Here is a 22,911-nt window from a genome sequence, read left to right on the forward strand (position 1 = left end):
GGGAAAGAGAAAGGAGAAAATAGAAGAGGAAACAATCAGGAGTTAGGAAGGGTCAAGGGGAAAGCAATGACCATGGGAACAGGAAGAAAATGAATTTCAGAAGAATAGGAACCGCCCCCCGCCCCACCCCACAATTCCTTTGTCTCTAGATTAAGGCTTGTCTGAGGAGCAGTTGTGGTCTCACCCTCCCTTCAACCCAAGCAAAATAAATTCTGAGACAGACAGTCTTCCCAAGAGGACTCAGTTTTATCCTTCCTTAGAGTGCCTGGGGAGCTAGAGAACAACAAGTGGGTCCTCCTGGCTGGACTCAGTGCACAGCACTCTTGCACTCAGGTCCCCTCACAACTTTTGCACCTATGATTTCTGGTCTTAGGCCCGGGAATGAAAATCTAACCTTAATGGGTGGGTAGAGACATTGGGGGCCAGGATAAAGTCACAATTCCTGACCTCAAGATGCTCAGCTCCCACAGCATGATCCAAAATAGAAACCAATATGGCACGTCTTGGGAAAAGCGATAGGAAGCACAAAAGGTGACAAGGCTGGGGATGGGAGCCCCCTCCCTCCGGTCCCCTAAGCAAGTGTCTTGGAAGTCGCATTAGGCTCTCTCTCCTCCCCACTCCCCCTCCCTCAAATCCCTCTGTACCCTGTGGGGTCCGCCTCGGAAGTGTCTCTCATCCGCGTCCTCTTGTCTCCATTGCCCCTGCCGTCTGTGGCAACGGAGACAGATGAGTTCTGCATGAAGGTGACCCCAAGTGAGGACATCAAAGTCCTCCCTACACCCCGCTCTGGGTTAAATGTGCTGTTTCTCATGAATAGATAACACGAAAGGGTTGCTAAATGATCTCTTCCCTTTCATTCTGGAATAAGATTTTTTCCCCTTAATGTTCTTTTTATACGGTTCTGTCTCATGTCTCAGAAAATTGCTTCTTTTGAAATCCATTAACCTGATAAAGGCTAATGAATATTTTAGGGGCCCTTGGAAGGTAAGCAGGAGGGGTTCAGGCCGATGTCTCCAAAATCCTGTTACGCTTCACTGAGTGTACAGCTCAGTACCTGACACATCTCACTAGAGGTCCTAACTCTATTTACACCCACCTCCCGCTTGATGCCTGAGACCAGACAGTGGGCTGGGTGCAGGGATCTTGGGGTGGGTCTCTGACCCAGGTGAGGCTGACCTAGGGGTGTAGGTGTGGCACAAAGGAAGATCTGAAGACACAGTCTAGGGGTGGTGAAAGAGTGGGGAACTAAGGAGAGTTCTGAATGAGGAAGCATCCAATCCAAGGAGACCCAATGCACACTGGACTTGGGGTTTGCAATCACGGATGGCCAGTCAGAACATCCTGGGGATGGTCTCTGGGGCATCAGGAAACCTCTGACCAGTCCCAGGGTGGAGAGCGGACAGATGGCAGTGCCGTGACCCCGTCCACACCTCATGCCCTTTGAAATACAGGCAGAACACAATCAGGCAGCACTGGGGAGCTCCCCTGCCCAGGCCACCATCACCACTCTTCCAGCGGCCTCCCTCTCGGGCCTGGCTGCCATGTTGAATCCATGCACTGGCTGACTCTACATCACTCCGCATCTGCCGAAGCTGGGTGGAGGCTGGTCCTCTGGCCCACTTTCTTTCACAACACTTACAGCATTTTTGTAGGACAATACAAAAAAATTCCAAGGAGGAAGCAAAATAAGCCCGTAGCTTAACAGGAGTAGCAATCCCTATCAACGTTACAATCTTCTCCTAGGCATCCCCACATCCCCCAGCTTTTCTGAAATGTGCTCCATGAACAGCAGCCCTTGTGATGTCCCACCTTAAAAAACAGTGAAGCCTTGGGGTTTTTGTTTGTTTGTTTGTTTGTTTGTTTTGCGGTATGCGGGCCTCTCACTGTTGTGGCCTCTCCCGTTGTGGAGCACAGGCTCCGGACGCGCAGGCTCAGCGGCCGTGGCTCACGGGCCCAGCCGCTCCACGGCACGCGGGATCCTCCCGGACCGGGGCACGAACCCACGTCCCCTGCATCGGCAGGCGGACTCTCAACCACTGCACCACCAGGGAAGCCCGGTTTTTGTTTTTGTTTTTTCATTTCCCATGTCATTAGCCTATTCAAGGTTCCCAGCAGCTTCAAAGTATACACCTGTAACAATTTTTCAACCTTTTGGGAAAACGGAACTTTTCTATTTATAACATTCCTGTAAGCATCCCATGAAACAAGAGTTGGGAAAGGTCTATTTGGAACACACTGTGCGTACAACTTGAAAGTCTGCTTATCTCACTTAACATCAGCATTAGATGGCTGTATAATATGGATACACTACATGATACTATACTATATTTTATACTTCATTATTCCCTTATTCTCAGGTATTCATTGTGTACCAGCAGTTATAAATGATACCACAATGAATTTCTTTTTGCACAAATATTTGTCTGCATTTCTGATTATATCCTTGGAAGAGATTCCTGGAATGGAATTACTGGATCAAACGTTGGAGGTATTTTTGAAGGCTCTTGACAATACATCATCCAATTTTTTCCTGCAATAGTTTGTGCTTATTTATACTCCTGCCACACAGTGTGAGACTGCCCGTGCATTGTACCTTTACCACATTGAGTATTTAAAAAAATAGAAAATCCTGGCAATTTGGAAGGGGGGATACGTTTTATCTTATTTTAATATGGGTCACAAAAGATGGCAAGATTTCTATTTTCCAAGGTCAGAAGGTAGGGCCTTCTGGGAGTGGGGAGCAGCCTGAGCTGACCTAGAGGTAGTAAAGATTGGGACCTTCCCCAGTGAGCTCCTAACTCGGCATCCAAACAGAGGCTATCAGTCAGACTAGGCTTACTCCTGCAGACTTCCTGCACCAAGTAATCTATGAAGGCAGCTGAAGGAAACGCCTAATTAGGGTTTCACAAATGTGGATCTATGATGAGAAAGAGACCCTCATTAACCCTCTGCAGGGACAAACTGTAACTGAAAAATGATCAAGCCAGGAGGCAGCAAAAATAACTGTGTTAAGGCAATGGCTCCACCATGAAAGGAGGAAATTAGGCAAAGTGACCTTTCCTGGGGGGAGAGAGGAACTTTCATTCCTGAGTGTGCATGAATCCCTGGGGAACCCAGCTGGCACCAGGCATGTCCAATGCCACCCCCAGAGACAATGCCCGAGCCCTCAGCTGGACCAAAGACACTTTGCCCTCTGGAAACCTGCAGGTGTGCTCCCACGGTGTCTGGTGGCAGCTGCTGTTTAGCTGGGGAATGAATCAGAGACCGAGGCCCAGAGACAAATGCTGGGTATCCGCCCCAAAGGGTGGATGGCAGGGACAATGCCAAGGAGATCTGAGTTGGGAGCAGGCTGGTACTCCAGGGTTGAGTTGGAGGCTGGGGAAGCCTCCCATGAGAGGGGAGGGGATCAGGCTGCCCACAAGTTGGTCCAAATGTCCTTGAAAGGGCCACACTGGAAGTTCTGAGTTGGTTTTCCTAGGGCGTCAGGTATTTTTGAATGCAGTTATTCAATGTGAGATACATTTACCTATGAACCAATGTGCGAGGGAATGTACTAAGGGCTGCTTGGGATGCAGCACTTATCAGATACATGCTTTGCCTGCAAGATTTTCAGTCTGGGGCAGGGCATGGTGGTGGTGGTTAGGTATCAAATGCACAGAAGACTCAGATGCAATCGGAATTGAGATAAGTCTTACAGACAAGGTGCAAAGCACTGTGAGATCCAGACTTCTGGTTGGGAGAAGGTGGCATTTAGGGTGGCTAAAACTGTTAAGATTTCATTAGGAATAGATGGCAAGGAAAAATTCCAGGAAAATGGAGCAGAAACCTTTTATTCCCTCATTCATCTGTCCTTTCAACTGGCAAAGAAGCTACTAGGTTTGGGGCAAATGGAGATTCACTCATTCGCTCACTCCCATAGACATTTACTAACTGCATATCCTGCTTTTTGAAGAAAAGAAGGCACCTGCCCTCATGGAGCTTCCAGTTCAGACACAGAATTGACAGAAAAGCTTGTAACAGTTGTGACTCACGTCCACAGATTTGTGCAAGGCACCAGGGTGATGCCGTGGAGGGGGCGGGCATCTGATTGCACTGGGAGGAGGGAAGGAGCACAGACACAGAGCTTGGAGGGGTCACGTTGGTTTGGGCAAGGTGAGGAGTGGCAGGTGAGGCTGCAAGGATAGCTTGGAACTGAGGCCCGAGGAATTGAACAGCTTTTCTTCTGTAGGCAACAGGACTTATGGGCGTTTGGGGGCTGGAGGAGGATGGTCGTCATAGCAACAATCAATCTTGGAACATGCTTCTCAATGTCAAAGCAGCTTTTCCTCTCCCTTGTACTATTTAATCCTCACTGCAACCCTATAAAGCAGGAGGACCAGTTCTGTCTTGGGCAGAAAATTATTAGAAAATACAGGGAAAGAAATGACATGGTTTCTAACCTCAAGGCGTTGCTATTGGATGTTCAGTGAACCACAACCCCATGGTGGGCTTCACCGCTTGGCCTCTCTTCTTTCCATTCCATACACAGCCACTGGCTCAGCTTTGCATGCAGACTGCCAAATCAGGGTCTTGAGCAGATACTTATCATCTGAGCGATGGACTCACATGTCAGATTGCCCCCCGAATGGTCCACTAGATGTCCCACAGGCACTTCAAACTCACCATGTCCAAAATTGAGCTCTACAGCCCTGTGCTCCAGCCCTGCCTGCTCCCTGTTCTGTGTTCCCTGCCTCAGCAAATGCTCCTTCATCCAATCTGTCATCCAAGCCGGGACACTGGGCATTGCTTTCAACTTCCTCCCTCTGCCCCTCCCTCCAGCTAAGTTACTGCCAAGTTCTGATGATGCTTCTCTTGTCCACTCTCACCTCTTCACCCTCACTCCTACTCAGAACTTATAATACGTACTAGAGAGGGGAAAGGCTGAGAAAGTGTGTGTGGGACAGGCTCTTGCAAGATGGAAAGCATTTCAGCAGGGGGAGCGGGCCAAATGTAGCAGGGGAAGGGTGGGAAATCTTTGGTATGAGTGGGGGGCAGACAGAGTGAGGGGCTGCCCTAGGGCTGAAGGCAGCCACAGAGTGTGGTGAGCAGGGCAGCCAAGGAGGGGGTGGGGGGTCCACGCAGGTCAAGCCTGGGGGTCACGGGTTGGGTGTCACATCTGCTTTAGGAATTTCTGGGGAATTATGTTCTGGACTTTGGGAAAATACGTAAAGCTTCCTAATCCTCAACTCCATCTGTACAGTGAGGATAATAATAGTATCTACATCGTAGGGTTACTGTGTGAAATGAGCTAAAATAAAGCACCCCCAATGCTTAGAGCATATTTTCAACCTGAACAAACCTGGAAACTCTTTTCGTTTTCCAAATACACTGAGATGCTGCACAAACTAAAGCAACAACAATAACAAAATAAAACAAAAATAAGAGAGTTAGAAAGGCTCAGGCTATCAGCCATGATTTCTAAGTCCACGAAAATGTGGAATGTCTCAGGTCTCCCGTGCAAAGAAAACTCGAGTTGGCATGTCTGCATAAAGCCTGGGACCGTCTGAAGCCTGGGTCTTGGGACAAACCACTGACATCAACCTAAGGTCGCTGGAAGGAAGCCAGCCAACCTCTCTGACACGTGTCTCCTCTGAGATGTTACACCCCCAAGCCTGCTCTAAGCATGCGCATTGGCTCCAAGTGTAAACAGCCCACATGGTGTGGAAATCCAGAGCTCAGACATTATAAAAACGCATCCTTGGGAGTTCCCTGGTGTCCATTGGTTAAGAATCCGCCTTCCAATGCAAGGGACGCGGGTTGGATCCCTGGTCAGGGAATTAGGATCCCACGTGCCGTGGGGCAGCTAAGCCTGCGCACCGTACCTATTGAGACCACGTGCTCTGGAGCCTGCGCACCACAACTATAGAGAAGCCCGTGTGCCACAACAAACAGCCCTCGAGCCACAACGAAAGATCCTGCATGACGCAACTAAGACCCGACGCAGCCAAAAATAAAAAAAAAAAGAAAGATATTTTTTAAAAAAATGCATCCTTGAAGTCTTTAGGCCTTTATCAAAGACATACTCAAAACCTCTGGGCAGACATGTGCCCACAACCTAGGGCATGAGCAGGACAATTCCTGCCGGAGATGAGCTCAGAGTAAACACTGATAAAACAAAGAGGGAACAATCCTTCGCGTGTGTGAGAAAAAGCATCAAAACTCACGTTCCAGGAACCAGAGAAAATGGAGCAATTGGAAAGGGGTTAGGGGAAGGCAGGTTTGAAAAAGAACCAAAGAGAAATGCCAGAAATAAAAGACATAGTTGTTGAAACACACAAACAAAAAATCGAGAAAGCTGACAAAAGAATTAGTGAATTGGAAGAGAGATGAGATTAGAGCAAAATGAAAAATTTGATAAAGCAATAAAGAGAGATGAATTCTATGCATGATAGAAGGATACATTCCAACCAGCATCCTGTCAGATGTGTGAGGCCAGAGGTGAGGTTAGTGGAGAGCAGTGGAGCTGGGATCCTGAGAAATTTGTATGCCACGCTAAGGAGTGTGTTATTTTATTTTAGTGCCTTGTGTTCTAGAAAGCTTTTCTTTATTGCAACAGCCTTATCAAGTGTTAGATTCAGATGACAGTGGACACATAAGCTACATAAGCTCCTGCAGGGTAGGTCAAAACTGAACTTGAGAGCTCCTCAGATGGAGAGCTATTGAACCAGGAGGACAGAAACCATGCAAACTGGGTTCTCACTGAGGACTTGCAAGACCATCTGCCCTCAGGCCACTGTTTTGGAACATTAGAAAGATGAAGTCTTGGTTAGTGCCAAGATCAACCACATGCCAAAGCAAAGATGCCACTCTTATTTGCAAATCTATTTAAGATTTCCCCAGGAGGTTGCCTGCACTTCTGAACTGGCAGGGAGAAGTTCAGTGGGCTTTCAGCAGTAAGTGTTTATGACAGCTCAGAAAGCACCCACTGGGCCTCCTGTCAAAAAGCAATCGACAGATGAATGGATAAAGAAGATGTGGCACATATATACAATGGAATATTACTCAGCCATAAAAAGAAACGAAATTGAGTTATTTGTAGTGAGGTGGATGGACCTAGAGTCTGTCATACAGAGTGAAGTAAGTCAGAAAGAGAAAAACAAATACCGTATGCTAACACGTATATATGGAATCTTAAAAAAAAATCGTTCTGATGAACCTAGGGGCAAGACGGGAATAAAGACACATACCTACTAGAGAATGGGCTTGAGGATACGGGGAGGGGAAGGGTAAGCTGGGACAAAGTGAGAGAGTGGCATGGACATATATACACTACCAAACGTAAAATAGCTAGCTAGTGGGAAGCAGCCGCATAGCACAGGGAGATCAGCTCGGTGCTTTGTGACCACAAAGCATCCCAGAGGGGTGGGATAGGGAGAGTGGGAGGGAGGGAGACGCAAGAGGGAAGAGATATGGGGACATATGTATATGTATAACTGATTCACTTTGTTATAAAGCAGAAGCTAACACACCATTGTAAAGTAATTATACTCCAATAAAGATGTTAAAATTTAAAAAATTTTAAAAAAGCAACTGCTGATTCAGGGCAGCAGAGCACAGGGGAGCAGGAAACACGAAAGGTAATCTGAGTCAAGGAGACCACCCCCATTTGCAATTTGATTGAGGAACATTCGGGCAAATCTTCAAAACCATCCTGAAAAACTCTTCTCGTAATTTGTGCTTGGAGAGTGTAAATCAAGAATTTCTAGCACCCCGGATCTACACTCATCCATGGGGAGAGAAGACACACTGTTATTAGGCACCAATGATTTACCTGGTACTCTGGCACCATTCTATGATTTTTGCCTATGTAACCAACTCACGGGACCAGCTGGTTTATTCCTTCCCACCCCCCACCCCAGCATGACACCCTGGGAAGATCCCTTAACTTTCAGGCCTTACTAATGGGCCTCATTTCCACTTAGTGAAAAAGTGCACTTCAATTAGTCTCTCATCCAGGCCAAAGCTTCTCTTGCCCAGGCTTGGGCTAATTGGCAAATTCTGCAAAGCCCCACAGAGGTAGGGTTGCCTGAGTTGATGTGCGAGCCAGAGGTTAGAGCACAAATCCTGCTCTCAGTGAAGTAGGGACTGTGCATTCCAAGGGCTCTGTGTCCTGCAGGAGTGAGTAAGCGGGACAGGACCAGCCAATGGAGATGTGTTCCCTCACTAGCCATCACTCAGGAAAATGTTCTCTGCTGACCCTTTCAGGCTTCTTTCCCAACTGGGTTTTGTAAAACACTGTCGTGCAAGATGTACCATGAACAATGACTTCCAGAGACAAGAATATTTTGGAAAAGTTTTACTGAACACAGTAAAACAGATTTTCTTTTTGCAAGGTGACTCAGAACTGTGGTTCTCAGAGTGTGGTCCCTGGACCAGCAGCATCAGCATCACCTCGTGCTATGAACTGAATGTTTGTATCCCCTCAAAATGCATATGTTGAAGGCCCAACCCCCAATGTGATGATGTTTGTAGGTGATGTCTATGGGAGATAATTAGGTTTCGATGAGGTCATGCGGGTGGGGCCCCCATGGTGGGATTAGTGCCCTTATTAGAAGAGGAAGAAAGACCAGAGCCCCCTCCTTTTCTCTCTGTCACGAGAGACAGGGAGAAGGCAGCCATCTGCAACACAGGCAGTAGGCCTTCACCAGCAATCAGACCTGCAGGAACCTTGATCTGGGGCTTTCCAGACTCCAGAACTGTGAGAAAATAAATGTCTGCTGTCTAAACTGCTGGTCTGTGGTATTTTGTTATAGCAGCCTGAGCTAAGGCGTTGAGGAACTTGCTAGACATGCAAATTCTCAGGCCCCACCCCAGACCCACTGAACAGAAACTCTGGAGGTGGGGCCTGGCAGCTTGTGTTTCAGCAGGCCCTCCAGGTGATTCAGATGGGCTAAGTTTGAGAACCTCTGCCTCAGAGAACTTAATATGCTAATGTGGCAGATGGAATAGTCAGTTTGCTGAATTTTCTGACCTCATTTATTTTATTTTCCTGTTGGGCGCCTATGAGCATCACCTGCAACAAAAAATCTCAGAAGACACATGGTGTGAGATTCATTCAGTTCATTCAACACAGGTTGATTGAGCGCCCACTATGTCCCAGGCACTTCTGGGTACTGGGAATGCTACAGTGAACAAAACAGGAAGATTTCCACCAGTGTTTCCCACTGTCCACCATATGCCACCGTCTCCCACCACCCCCATTCCCCGCATCCCTCCCCTCCGATCCTGAAGCTTTCCTGCCTCTGATCACACATTTCTCCCAGCTTCCCCCATTAAGCATTAGGACTCCCTTGCCCCCCCCAAACAAAAAGCCTCTCAAGCCTGCCCAGCTTTTTCACTCCTCCCTGGTTTTGGTTTCCGGGACGTGCCATGGAATTCATCTGCAGACATTTTCCTCCTGAATTTCCTGAACAGCTGACATCTGTCAGGGCCCTGGGCCTCCAATCTGAGCCTCGGAGGCACAAACCTGCCTGTTGCAGGTTGTAAGCAACCACGTACAGAGTAAGTTCAATATTTTAACAGGCCGGGAAGCACATGTCTTCAATTAGACAGTTAGGAAAGAGACTATTTCTCCTCTGGTGCTCTTCCCTGATCGTAATCAACTGCACAAAGACCAAGCAGATCGCTCAGCTCGAGAAAGGGGGTTGAAATGGAGTCACTTTAGGATGGGGTTGAGGTGTTTAGAATCTCATCCTGTGGGTGCAACCCCCTCCCGCAAAAGACTGTGAGCTTCTCGAGGTATGGTATAAGGGAAATGATGGCCATTTGACAATTACTGAACGAATGAATGATTACAGTAAAAGCCAGCAACAGTGGAATTGGTTCCTGTAGAAAAGGGTGACAACCCTAATCTTGGATTCCAGCCTCTAGAACTGTGAAAAATAAATGTCTGTTTTTAAAAAAAAAAAAAAAGAAAGAAAGAAAAGGGTGACAAGAGTCCAGCTCAGGAAGCTGGAGCATGGTCATCGGGATGAGCCCGTAAGTGTGTCAAACACTTGGAATTGGGCCTCCCTGGTGGCGCAGTGGTTGAGAGTCCGCCTGCCGATGCAGGGGACGCGGGTTTGTGCCCCGGTCCGGGAGGATCCCACATGCTGTGGAGCGGCTGGGCCTGTGAGCCATGGCCGCTGAGCCTGCGCATCCGGAGTCTGTGCTCCTCAACAGGAGAGGCCACAATGGTGAGAGGCCTGAGTATCGCAAAAAAACAAACAAACAAAAAAAACCACTTGGAATCCTGGCAACCTCATCAGGTTGGCGGCGCAAGAGGAAGGATTGCAAAAGCTCAGCAGACATGGAGAGCTCTGGCAGGTGGGAGCCTTATGGGGTAAAGGAAGGAGGGTAAAAGTTGTCAGATATGGGTGAGTCCCAGTATGACTCTGGCCAGGGAAGGGTCCATGCCTATTGCTCAGTCCTCCCCGTGGCCTCTGGCTTTGATGCCCATCCTGGGGGCATCAGCACATCCTTGCAGTCCCACTGAGAGGCAGGGTTTTGGAGTGAGTCAGCTCGGAGGAAAGTTCCCCTCTGCCTCTCACCTGGACTTGGACCTGGGCAAGTTTCTTAAACTTGCTGAGTGCCAGTTTCTTTATTTGTGCAATGCATAGAACACCCATGTTGCAGGAAGATTTGATTGTGTATTCCATGGATATTTATTGATAGCAGTTATGGGTCAGGAATTATTCTAGGTGTTGAGTATAAAAAGTGAGGAAAAATAGACACAGTTCCTTCCCTAAGGGAATAGGCAGAAAATAAAACGTTCACATAAATAAATGTAACGTATCTGAAAGAAATACTATGAAGGGGAGGTACCAGGTGCCGTATGAGCCCATAATTGGGAGGTTTACCTAGTTATGGAGACTGGAAGTGATGGTGAAGGAAAGGAGGCAGGTGAGGGGACCAATGGGGTAAGAATGTTCAAGGCAGAGGGAACAGTGCAGGCGGTGGCCCTGTGGCTGGAGCACAGAGGGTGAAGGGACAGCTCATGACAGGGTGGGCAGAGAACCTGGCAGAGCAGGTGTCATGGGAGCATCAGTCTCTCCTCCCCCAAACTCCCTGCCCCCAGGAGCCTTCCTGTCTCCTCGGACTGGGCTCTGTGCTGCCCCAAACCTGTGGAGGTGCCCATTCCGCACAAGGTGCTCACCCCTCAGCCCGACCCTAGGAAGGGGCTGTATAGCATGTTCAATGCTAACGCTCTGGAATCAGGCCTCGCGGGTTCAAATTCTCATTTGACTGCTTCCTGGCTATGGGAGAGCAAAATGTGACAGGACAAGCAAGCCACACCCCCTCTCTGTGCCTCAGTTTCTTCATCTATAAAATGGAAATGATGACAATAGTAAACACCTCATGAGTACTGCACTTATATGACTTAGTACCTATAAAACACTTAGAACAGCACCTGACATAGTGAGTGCTTAAGAAAAGTAGGGGTTATGGTTGGCGTTTGCCTGCCCCTCATTACCGTCATCCACTTCCATTGTTCCTGGCATGAGCTCTCTGCCCTCCCCGCATGTGGTCCAGGACGTGCCCAGCCCTCCTGTGCTGCCTGTCTCCCCACCATGCCACCCAGGCTATTCTGTGCCAGCCCACACCATCCCCGCCCACCTCCACCCTCCCAAGTCCCTCTCAACATTCAAGGCACATATGTAATCCAGCATATTCTAGTAGCTACAGTGAACTAACTTTAATACTATGCTCTATTTAATCTGATACATCCATTTATCATTTCAACATGTAATCAATATTAAAACAGATATTGTACATTACGTTTTTCTTATGAAGACTTTGCCATCCATTGTGCATGTCACACTAACAGCACAGCTCAGCTCAGACTAGCCACATTTCAAGGGTTTGACAGTCACACGTGGCTGGTGGCTATCTCATTCGTGAGGCCAGTCCTTGACTCTGAGATCCACGAGGGCAAGGACCACGTCTGTCTCCGGGTTCTTGGTAAATGTAGATCGCATGAGTGAAAGCATGAATGGATAGGTGAACAGCTATCATGTTCTGCCAAGCCCTCTCTGCTCTCCCCTGAGGCCTCTTCCTCTGTTACTGGGCACACAGCCTTTCAGCCATGATAGAGACCAAATCCTGGGTACCAAGTGCCCAATGACCTTTCTAAAAATAAGGTGAGGGGAGCGCTTAAAAGACCAGGAAGCCCAGCGAGCACTATATGGAGAGATGTGCAAAGAAGGAGAGGTGGGTAGCAAAGATTCACACTGTGTCAAGGAGGACAGACCCCATCCTAGGGAGCCCTCAGGCTCCTGCCCTCAGGTAGACTTCGGGCCCAGAGAATATCAGGGACTCGCTCAAGGTGAAAGAGCTTGTTAGTGGCAGGGCTGGAGCCCACAACTCCTGTTTCCTGTCATCACGTGCTTTTGAATGTTATCTCTTGGCAAAGATGAGAATGAATCATAGGCTCTTGGAAGGGGACCCCAGTATATTAGACAGGTTGCTGAGACGCAGCTAACTATTCAATAATGTGTTTGAAAAAAATTAATTTTTCATCCTGCCAGTCAGAATATTGAGGCTCGTTGTCCAGAAATGCACAGTCTGACTTCTCCTTGCAAGTTAAAAAAATAAAATAAAATAAAAAATGAAAAAGAGGCATCTCAGTGGATATCTTTAGAGAAACATAATTATAGTTTAGTTGATATATATCTCCGTGTGAGTGAATAAAACTCCTCTGAATAATTCAAATAAGAAATTCTGCCCCTTTGGAAAATTGAGCTGATCTTGAACGGAATTGGTTAAGTGTTTCCATCTCCAAAGACACAGCACAGGACAAGTCAGCCAGCATGTCCTACATCTCAAATCTCGCCAAGATTTCCTCAGGTATTGGCTCCGTAAACCAGGTGCCACGTGGCTAACCTGCCTCACCTTCGGCCACATGCCCGCCCGGTGTGTATCTGTCAGCTCTCTGGCAGAGTAGCTGAGACAAGTGTGCCTTCCAAACGGAGAGGCTGAATCTCCAGCACAGAGGCTCCACCGTGTGGGCTTCCCACACTGATCTTGCTCTGGTGGCCTCTTGAGTGCCTGATTGTAATTACTGACTGTCAGTGGGCCTTGGCTGTGAGCATCACATGGCTGCTCCAGAAAAGATCCATCCCTGCCACAAGTGGATCACCTGTTCCCCCCTGCAGAGAGATTTCTGTAGAGAGGCCTATTTGCTTTTCACAGGGACCTCCAGGGAAAACATGTGAACAGGTTGCCTCAGCTTGGAATTCCACAGCAAAGAAATTGGGCTCTTTGTTTGAACTACAAGTCAGGCCATTACGTTTGGAAGAATTTGTGGAAATCTTTAGGGAACAGTTGTGGTTTTAAATCCATTAGCACATCCAAGGTCTTAAGACCAGTCTGTTAGGGAGATTTGCCATGTGGAATTTTCACACCTGGGTTTTAGTCTCATACAAAGCTTTGGGAACAGTTTAGGATCCAGCAATATCTCTTCCCCCCCCCCCCTTCCCCTGCCCCCACCCAAAACACCCAAAGAAACACAAAAACCTGCCAGCACCAACCTTCCCTGGCTTTGGAGAGAAGGTGGGGTGCTCTGACCAGCTCCAAGTCCAGGGTAGTCACTCAGCGTGGACTTCTGAGCACTGATAGGATGCAAAGCCCCTGCTGGTTCCAAGCTTGGGTCTGACTGTAGATATCAGAAAATACAAATGGCCTTCCACATTAACATAGAGAAGTGTGGCTCATTCATCCTGGCTTCTATCCAAGCTACACTGTTCAAGGACCAGGTTTTACAAAGTCTTCAAACAAGACTGGGAAGGTCTAAGTCCACAATTCTGTGTTGGCCTTTGTATTAGGCTGCTAGGGCTGCTACAATGAAGGACCACCCACTGGTCTTATAAGACCAAGAACTATTGGTCTTACAGTTCTGTGGGCTAGAAGTCTGAGATCAAGGTGTCGGCAGGGTTGGTCCTTCTGAGGGTTCTGAGGGAAGGTCTGCTCCACGCCTAGTGTTGGGTAGCCACGGGCCCTCCTGGGCTCACAGATGCATCCCTCCAGTCCTCCATCTTCACATGGCCATCTGTTTTGTTTGTTTGTTTGTTTGTTTGTTTTTGCGGTACGCTGGCCTCTCACTGTTGTGGCCTCTCCCGCTGCGGAGCACAGGCTCCGGACGCGCAGGCTCAGCGGCCGTGGCTTACGGGCCCAGCCGCTCCGCGGCATGTGGGATCTTCCCGGACCGGGGCACTAGCCCGTGTCCCCTGCATCGGCAGGCGGACTCTCAACCACTGCGCCACCAGGGAAGCCCCATGGCCATCTTTTGATAAGGACACCAGTCATATTGATTTTGGGGCCCACTCTACTCCAGTATGACCTCATCTTAACTAATTCCATTCACAACAACTTTGCAAATAAGGTCACATTCTGAGGTATTGGAGGTTAGGACTTTAGCATCTGTTTTGGAGGGACCCAGTTTAACCCCTAACAGCCTTCTCTTGTTCCTGCCATGTTCCCAAAGTGCAGGGCTGGGACGTAGAAAGTGCTCCAAGGCTATGCCCATCATTCCATCCTACCACGCACCATGACAGAAACAGCAAAGTGGCCACATAGGTCACCATTGTGTTTTGATTTGAGGAACGAAGATTCTTTGAATCCTGTGTAATAATGGTAAACTGTGAGATGTTATAGGTGTTCAGGAAGTACACATAAAAGGAGAATCCCTAATTAAATAATTTAATCCCATTGAAAAGTCTGCACACTATATTCATTCATCCATCCATTCATCCATTCAATAAATACTCTTGCAGCCTGCTATGTGCTAGGCGCCCTGCCTCATGTGGAAGAGGCTGAGGTCCTGCTCGGGGAGCCTGGAGCCTTGGCTCTGCCAGGCCATGCCTCTGAGGTTCCGTCTCTGGTGGTGTGGCAGAAGCGGGGGAGATGCTCAGACTTAAAACCACTTCATAAAGCATTCATTCTTATGCTTGAGTGTGAGTAAGGTAATAAGATATATATGTAAATAAAATATTGGTCTCTACTTCTGGTTCCTGACCTAAAAATCCTTGTAAATAAGGGCTCTAGGAGAATCTTTTTTTTCTAACGTGTAGTCTTTGACCCCAGTTCCTGACACAGAGCTCCTAAGACCTTTGCAATTTCCTAAGTGACAGGAGCATCTGACACCAAACTCCTAACCCCCTTGGAATCTCCTGTGTGCTAGAAATGTCATTTGTTCTAATGAGGTGACATTTGGTGGATGGAGGACAGTCACCAAAAGGGCCAAGCCATGATGGGAAGCTTGGAATTTTCAGTCGTACCCACTATTCTATGGCGAGGGGAGAGGGGAGGAGGAATGGAAAAAGAGTTGGTTATCTATCATGCCTACATGATGAAACCTCCATAAAAATCCCAGTGCGGTTTGGGGAACTTCCGAGGTGGTGAACACATCTATGTACTGGGAGGGGAAGACACCCCAACTTCATGGGGACAGACAATCCTGAGTTTGGGACCCTTCTAGACCTTGCCCTATGTATCTTTTCATCTGGCTGTTCATCTGTGTTCTTTAATCTGTAGATTTTATTATATAAAACTGACAAACATAAGTAAATGTTCCCCTGAATTCTGTGAGCTGTTCTAGCAAATGATCAACTCCAAGGAAGGGTTCGTGGGAACCCCTGATTTGTAGCTGAGCTAGACAGAAGTGGTGGGTAACCTGGGAACCTACTACCTGAGATCGGCATCTGAAGTGGGAGCCGTCTCCTGTGACTGAGCACTTAATCTCTGGGATCTGTGCTAACTCCAGTTAGTATCAGAATTGAATTGAATTGTAGGACACCCAGCTGGTGTTGGACAAAATTGCTTGGTGTGGAAAAGAAAAAAAAAAACCACATCTGGTATCAGAAGAGTTATGAGTGTGGTATAGTGTGAGAGTTAAGGAAAAGCACACAGGAGAATTTGTCCTACATACACCGAGGCTCTAAGGGAGTTTCTGAATTTAGGAGGTAAGCGGAGGGTGGTGCTGAGGAGAGGGAGGGAAGGCCAAGGACGAGTGCTGTCCCAGGTCCTCATGGACTGCGGGCTGCCTTGCCTCTCCTGATCTCTCTTCCTAGAGATCCTGATGAAGGTGACTCTACCAGGATGCCGTGTATGACCTTGGTCCTCAGTCCCTGTGTGAGGGGGAGGTTCTCCTTATGAACCTACTAATATAGCTGGGTCATGAAAAGTTTCTTCCCTTTGTTCCAAACTCTTGAATAAACTTTTCTTTTTCTTTTTTAGGGACTTCCTTAATAAGTTGCATTTCTCACAAAAGCCTGGGAGACAGACACCCAGGATTTAAGTCACCCCCAACTGGTAGGCAGACTAATGGCCCCCAAAGATGTCTCTACCCTAATCCCTGAAATCTGTGACTATGTTCCCTTACTTGGCAAAGGGGGTCTTCAGAAGTGATTAAGTGAAGGATTTTGAGATGAGAAATTAGCCTGGATGATCTGGGTAAACCCCATGTAATCTCAAGTGTCCTTATAAGTGAGCAGGAGGCAGAAGAGTCAGAGGTGATGTGAGGAAGCAGAGGCTGGTGTGGTGTGAGTGCTGACTTTGAGGAAGGAGGAAGGGGCCATGAGCCGAAGAATGTGGGCGGCCTCCGGAAGCTGGAAAGGGCAAGGAACCCCATTCTCGCCTAGGGCTCCCAGAAAGAACACAGCCCTTCCAACACCGTGATTTTAGTCCCGATTTCAGACATCTGACCTCCAAACTGTAAGATGAATTTGTGTTGTTTGGAGCTATAAGTGTGTGGCAACTTGTACAATAACAATAGGAAGCAAACACACCCAGCTTACCCAAGTCATAATCCCTGCTTCTCCAAACACACTGTTGTCTTTTGGTTCTAGGCTCCATTCTGCCCCCCACTTCCATCGCTCGGCCCTCCTTCTCCTGCTTCTCCCACCCTGATTGGCCCACCCAGGCCAGCTCCTACCCCTCCACACCCTACTCCCCACACTGCTCTCCACCTCTCCACCCCAGCCCCAAATCCTTCACTGATGCCAGGCGCAGTTGCTCTGACCCCTGAACGCCCTCAGTATCTTCAGGAGGGTTCCTCACTATGTGTGACCTGTGGCCACTTTATATAAACAAACAAACAAGAATCCCATCTACCTAAAGACATTTAAATGCGTGAGGCTGGCCACACACAACGTAGCTGGAGAACTACCCAATCTCCCCAAAGCCAGGTTTCCCCACGAACTAAACGCTGTTTAATAGGGTCTTGTTTTCCTAAAGCGCTAACGGTCTTTGCATTCAGAGGTATGGAATTAGTTGGCCGTGGTTCCAAGCAGTGCGAAGCCTGAACGATGTGCTCTTCAAAATCTCTGAAATGTCTCCCCAGGGAAAGGCACCCTTAAGAGAAAGCTCCTACTTCATCTTCCTGTGATCCCCACTCATCAGTGGTACAGTGAGTACTGACCTCTCTCATCTGCTCTGTGCCACTCACCGGGCTAAGAACTTAGCACGCATTGCCTTAATCAGTTCTTCCAACAACTCTTGGAGGTGGTAGTATTATTTTCCCCATTTTACAGATCCACAGAGGCTAAATAACTTGCCCAAAGTCTCACAGTGAGTCTGTGTCCAGAGCCTGGCCGGAAAGCCTTGCTGAGCAAAGTGTGAGCCATCCATAGGCAGCAGCACCTGATAGCAGCACAGGTGTCCCCAGGGAGCTGGTTAGAAACTACAATCTCAGACCCCACCCCGACCCTCTGAATCAGAAACTGCATTCTAACAAGATCTCCAGGTGACGACCTTGCACATTAAAATTGAGTGGCTCTGCTCTAAACCACAATGTGGTGCTACCACTCAAGAAAGAAAGAACAATGCATCGTTGGATGTGAATTTGAATAGTGTGTCTGGTAAGGGTTCCTGCAGGTCAAGTGGAAGTAGGCACTGTGGGAGGCTGGAGCGCCTTGGGAGAGGAGGTGAGGCCTCTGGAAGCATTCCATTTCATCCCGAAGCATTGAGCTGCAGGGTGTCCCTCAGGCTGGGCAGGGGAGGCCCACTCCTACAGGTTTGCTGGAGGATGGCCTGCAAAGGGTGTTAGAGTGTCAGAGGGATGGGGACCGCTCTTGCAAACACCCCTGTCCAGACCACATCTTCAGTTCCTTAGCCTAAGGAGGAAGGGATGGCAATTCAGGGGAGCTAGCTAGTCAGAAGGAGAGAGAGAGAATAGAAGAAAGCCGGGGTGGGGAAGGAGGGATGGGTTGCTTTGGGGAGGAGGTGTCTCATTCACCAGATGTGTTGAGTGCAGGGCCAGCTTTCTCAACAGACTCACTCCATTAAGCAGGGTCGGGGTGGGGGGTCTCCCCTGTCCCCAACACTCACATAGAAGTGAGAGGAACCAGGCTGGTACTCAATCACTATCATGACTGCCTTTAAACCCATTCATTTAGATCTCATTTATTTATTTATACCCACCTCATTCCTCATGAGATTTAAGATTAATTTGTATTAATAATAGATACTTAATAACCATAATTAATGATGACGGCCCTCATCATCTTCCATTAATGAAATAATACCTTATTATTTTCAAAGCACCCATCATATTATCCCACATTCTCCTCAGAGTCCCTGGGAGGATGAGTGGATGGGTGTTTATGCGCTCAACAAATGAAAAAAGTACATACTTGAGAAGTAAGGTGATTTCATCAGAGGCAGCTTATGGAGTGGGCAGGGGGTCTCCTGATTTCAGGTGGCCTTGCTTCCTTAGTATTTGCTCCAACCCACTAAACCCACATGAAAGCCAAACCAGCAGTAACAACACACTAGTCCAAGGCAGGCAGAAAAAGAGAGCACATCCCCTGACTCTGATTCAGGAACACTTTCCCCGGTTTGACATGATCTGAGCACAAGCCACATGCGAGATTCACGACTGCAGACTCCTGCTTGACTGGTTTGCTTTGGTTCCATGGTGGGATTGCCTGTATCTATTAGAAGGTTTCTCTCTCCCTCACAGATTGGAGTGTATTCCTAATTTTCAAGTATGCTTTTCTTTCTTTCTTTTTTAATTCATGAATTTTATTTTATTTTAATAGAACAGGTCCTTATTAGTCATCAGTTTTATACACATTAGTGTATACATGTCAATCCCAATTGCCCAGTTCATCACACCACCATCCCCACCTCCCCACCACTTTCCCCCCTTGGTGTCCATACGTTTGTTCTCTACATCTGTATCTCAATTTCTGTCCTGCAAACCAGTTCATCTGTACCATTTTTCTAGGTTCCATATATATGCGTTAATATATGATATTTGTTTTTCTCTTTCTGACTTACTTCACTCTGTAGAAGTAAGTCTACAGTCTCTAGATCCAGCCACGTCTCTACAAATGACCCAATTGCGTTGATTTTTATGGCTGAGTAATATTCCATTGTATATATGTACCACATCTTCTTTATCCATTCGTCTGTCGATGGGCACTTAGGTTGCTTCTGTGACCTGGCTATTGTAAGTAGTGCTGCAATGAACATTGGGGTGCATGTGTCTTTTTGAATTATGGTTATCTCTGGGTATATGCCCAGTAGTGGGATTGCTGGGTCATATGGTAATTCAATTTCTAGCTTTTTAAGGAACCTCCATACTGTTCTCCATAGTGGCTGTATCAATTTACATTCCCACCAACAGTGCAAGAGGGTTCCCTTTTCTCCACACCCTCTCCAGTATTTGTTGTTTGTAGATTTTCTGATGATGCCCATTCTAACTGGTGTGAGGTGATACCTCATTGTAGTTTTGATTTGCATTTCTCTAATAATTAGTGATGTTGAGGAGCTTTTCATATGCTTCTTGGCCATCTGTATGTCTTCTTTGGAGAAATGTCTATTTAGGTCTTCTGCCCATTTTTGGATTGGGTTGTTTGTTTTCTTAATATTGAGCTGCATGAGCTGTTTATATATTTTGGAGATTAATCCTTTGTCCGTTGATTCGTTTGCAAATATTTTCTCCCATTCTGAGGGTTGTCTTTTCGTCCTGTTTATGGTTTCCTTTGCTGTGCAAAAGCTTTGAAGTTTCATTAGGTCCCATTTGTTTATTTTTGTTTTTATTTCCGTTACTCTAGGAGGTGGATCAAAAAAGATCTTGCTGTGATTTATGTCAAAAGTGTTCTTTCTATGTTTTCCTCTAAGGGTTTTATAGTGTCCGGTCTTACATTTAGTTCTCTAATCCATTTTGAGTTTATTTTTGCGTATGGTGTTAGGGAGTGTTCTAATTTCATTCTTTTACATGTAGCTGTCCAGTTCTCCCAGCACCACTTATTGAAGAGACTGTCTGCCTCCTTGCCATAGATTAGTTGACCATAGGTGTGTGGGTTTATCTCTTGGCTTTCTATCTTGTTCCATTGATCTATGATTCTGTTTTTGTGCCAGTACCATACTGTCTTGATTACTGTAGCTTTGTAGTATAGCCTGGAGTCAGGGAGTCTGATTTCTCCAGCTCCGTTTTTTTTCCTCAAGATTGCTTTGGCTATTTGGGGTCTTTTGTGTCTTCACACAGATTTTAAGATTTTTTGTTCTAGTTCCGTAAAAAATGCCATTGATAGTTTGATAGGGATTGCATTGAACCTGTAGATTGCTTTAGGTAGTATAGTCATTTTCACAATACTGATTCTTCCAATCCAAGAACATGGTATATCTCTCCATCTGTTGGTATCATCTTTAATTTCTTTCATCGGTGCCTTATAGTTTTCTGCATACAGGTCTTTTGTCTCCCTAGGTAGGTTTATTCCTAGGTACTTTATTCTTTTTGTTGCCGTGGTAAATGGGAGTGTTTCCTTAATCTCTCCTTCAGATTTTTCAACATTAGTGTATAGGAATGCAAGAGATTTCTGTGCATTAATTTTGTATCCTGCAACTTTACCAAATTCATTGATTAGCTCAGTAGTTTTCTGGTGGCATCGTTACGATTCTCTATATATAGTATCATGTCATCTGCAAACAGTAACAGTTTTACTTCTTTTTTCCAATTTGTATTCCTTTTATTTCTTTTTCTTCTCTGATTGCCATGGCTAGGACTTCCAAAACTATGTTGAATAATAGCTGTGAGAGTGGACATCCTTGTCTTTTTCCTGATCTTAGAGGAAATCCTTTCAGTTTCTCAGCATTGAGAATGATGTTTGCTGTGGGTTTGTCGTATATGGCCTTTATCATGTTGAGGTAGGTTCCCTCTATCTGGAGAGTTTTTATCATAAACGGGTGTTGAATTTTGTCAAAAGCTTTTTCTGCATCTATTGAGGTGATCATATGGCTTTTATTCGTCAATTTGTTAATATGGTTTATCACATTGATTGATTTACGTATATTGAAGAATCCTTCCACCCCTTGGATAAACCCCACTTGATAATGGTGTATGATCCTTTTAATGTGTTGTTGGATTCTGTTTCCTAGTATTTTGTCGAGGATTTTTGTATCTATATTCATCAGTGATATTGGCCTATAATTTTCTTTTTTTGTGGTATCTTTTTCTGGTTTTGGCATCAGGGTGATGGTGGCCTCATAGAATGAGTATGGGAGTGTTCCTTCCTCTGCAATTCTTTGGAAGAGTTTGAGAAGGATAGGTGTTAGCTCTTCTCTAAATGTTTGATAGAATTCACCTGTGAAGACATCTGGTCCTGGACTTTTTTTTGTTGGAAGATTTCAAATCACAGTTTCAATTTCATTACTTGTGATTGGTCTGTTTATATTTTCTATTTCTTCCTGGTTCAGTCTTGGAAGGTTATACCTTTCTAAGAATTTGTCCATTTCTTCCAGGTTGTCCATTTTATGGGCACAGTGTTGCTTGTAGTAGTCTCTTAGGATGCTTTGTATTTCTGCGTTGTCTGTTGTAACTTCTTTTTCATTTCTAATTTTATTGATTTGAGTCCTCTCCCTCTTTTTCTTGATGAGTCTGGCTAATGGTTTATCAATTTTGTTTATCTTCTCAAAGAACCAGCTTTTAGTTTTATTGATCTTTACTACTGTTTTCTTTGTTTCTATTTCATTTATTTCTGCTCTGATCTTTATGATTTCTTTTGGGTTTTGTTTGTTCTTCTTTCTCTAGTTCCTTTAGGTGTAAGGTTAGATTGTTTACTTAAGATTTTTCTTGTTCCTTGAGGTAGGCTTGTATAGCTATAAACTTCCCTCTCAGAACTGCTTTTGCTGCATCCCATAGGTTTTGGATTGTCGTGTTTTCTTTGTCATTTTTCTCTAGGTATTTTTTGATTTCCTCTTTGATTTCTTCAGTGATCTCTTGGTTATTTAGTAACGTATTGTTTAGCCTCCATGTGTTTGTGTTTTTTACATTTTTTTCCCTGTAATTCATTTCTAATCTCATAGTGTTGTGGTCAGGAAAGATGCTTGATATGATTTCAATTTTCTTAAATTTACTGTGGCTTGATTTTTGACCCAGGATGTGATGTATCCTGGAGAATGTTCCGTACGCACTTGAGAAGAAAGTGTAATCTGCTGTTTCTGGATGGAATGTCCTATAAATATCAATGAAATCTATCTGGTCTATGGTGTCATTTAAAGCTTCTGTTTCCTTATTTATTTTCATTTGGGATGATCTGTCCATTGGTATAAGTGAGGTGTTAAAGTCCCCCACTATTATTGTGTTACTGTCAATTTCCTCTTTTATAGCTGTTAGCAGTCGCCTTATGTATTGAGGTGCTCCTATGTTGGGTGCATATACGTCTATAATTGTTATATCTTCTTCTTGGGTTGATCCCTTGATCATTATGTAGTGTCCTTCCTTGTCTCTTGTAACATTCTTTATTTTAAAGTCTATTTTATCTGATATGAGTATTGCTACTCTAGCTTTCTTTTGATTTCCATTTGTATGGAATATCTTTTTCCATCCCCTCACTTTCAGTCTGTGTGTGTCCCTAGGTCTGAAGTGGGTCTCTTGTAGACAGCATATAT

The 22,911-nt window shown here is 46.0% G+C and overlaps 1 protein-coding gene across 1 annotated transcript in view; it reads right to left on the reverse strand.

Annotated features, from left to right (window-relative positions):
• CLSTN2 (calsyntenin 2) overlaps positions 1-22,911 on the reverse strand; it is a 655,546-nt gene that overhangs the window by 38,429 nt on the left and 594,206 nt on the right. The gene's annotated exons all lie outside the window — the stretch shown is intronic.

The sequence above is a fragment of the Lipotes vexillifer genome, unplaced genomic scaffold, assembly GCF_000442215.2.
Source record: "Lipotes vexillifer unplaced genomic scaffold, Lipotes_vexillifer_v1.1 scaffold40, whole genome shotgun sequence".
Classification (NCBI taxonomy): Eukaryota; Metazoa; Chordata; class Mammalia; order Artiodactyla; family Lipotidae; genus Lipotes; species Lipotes vexillifer.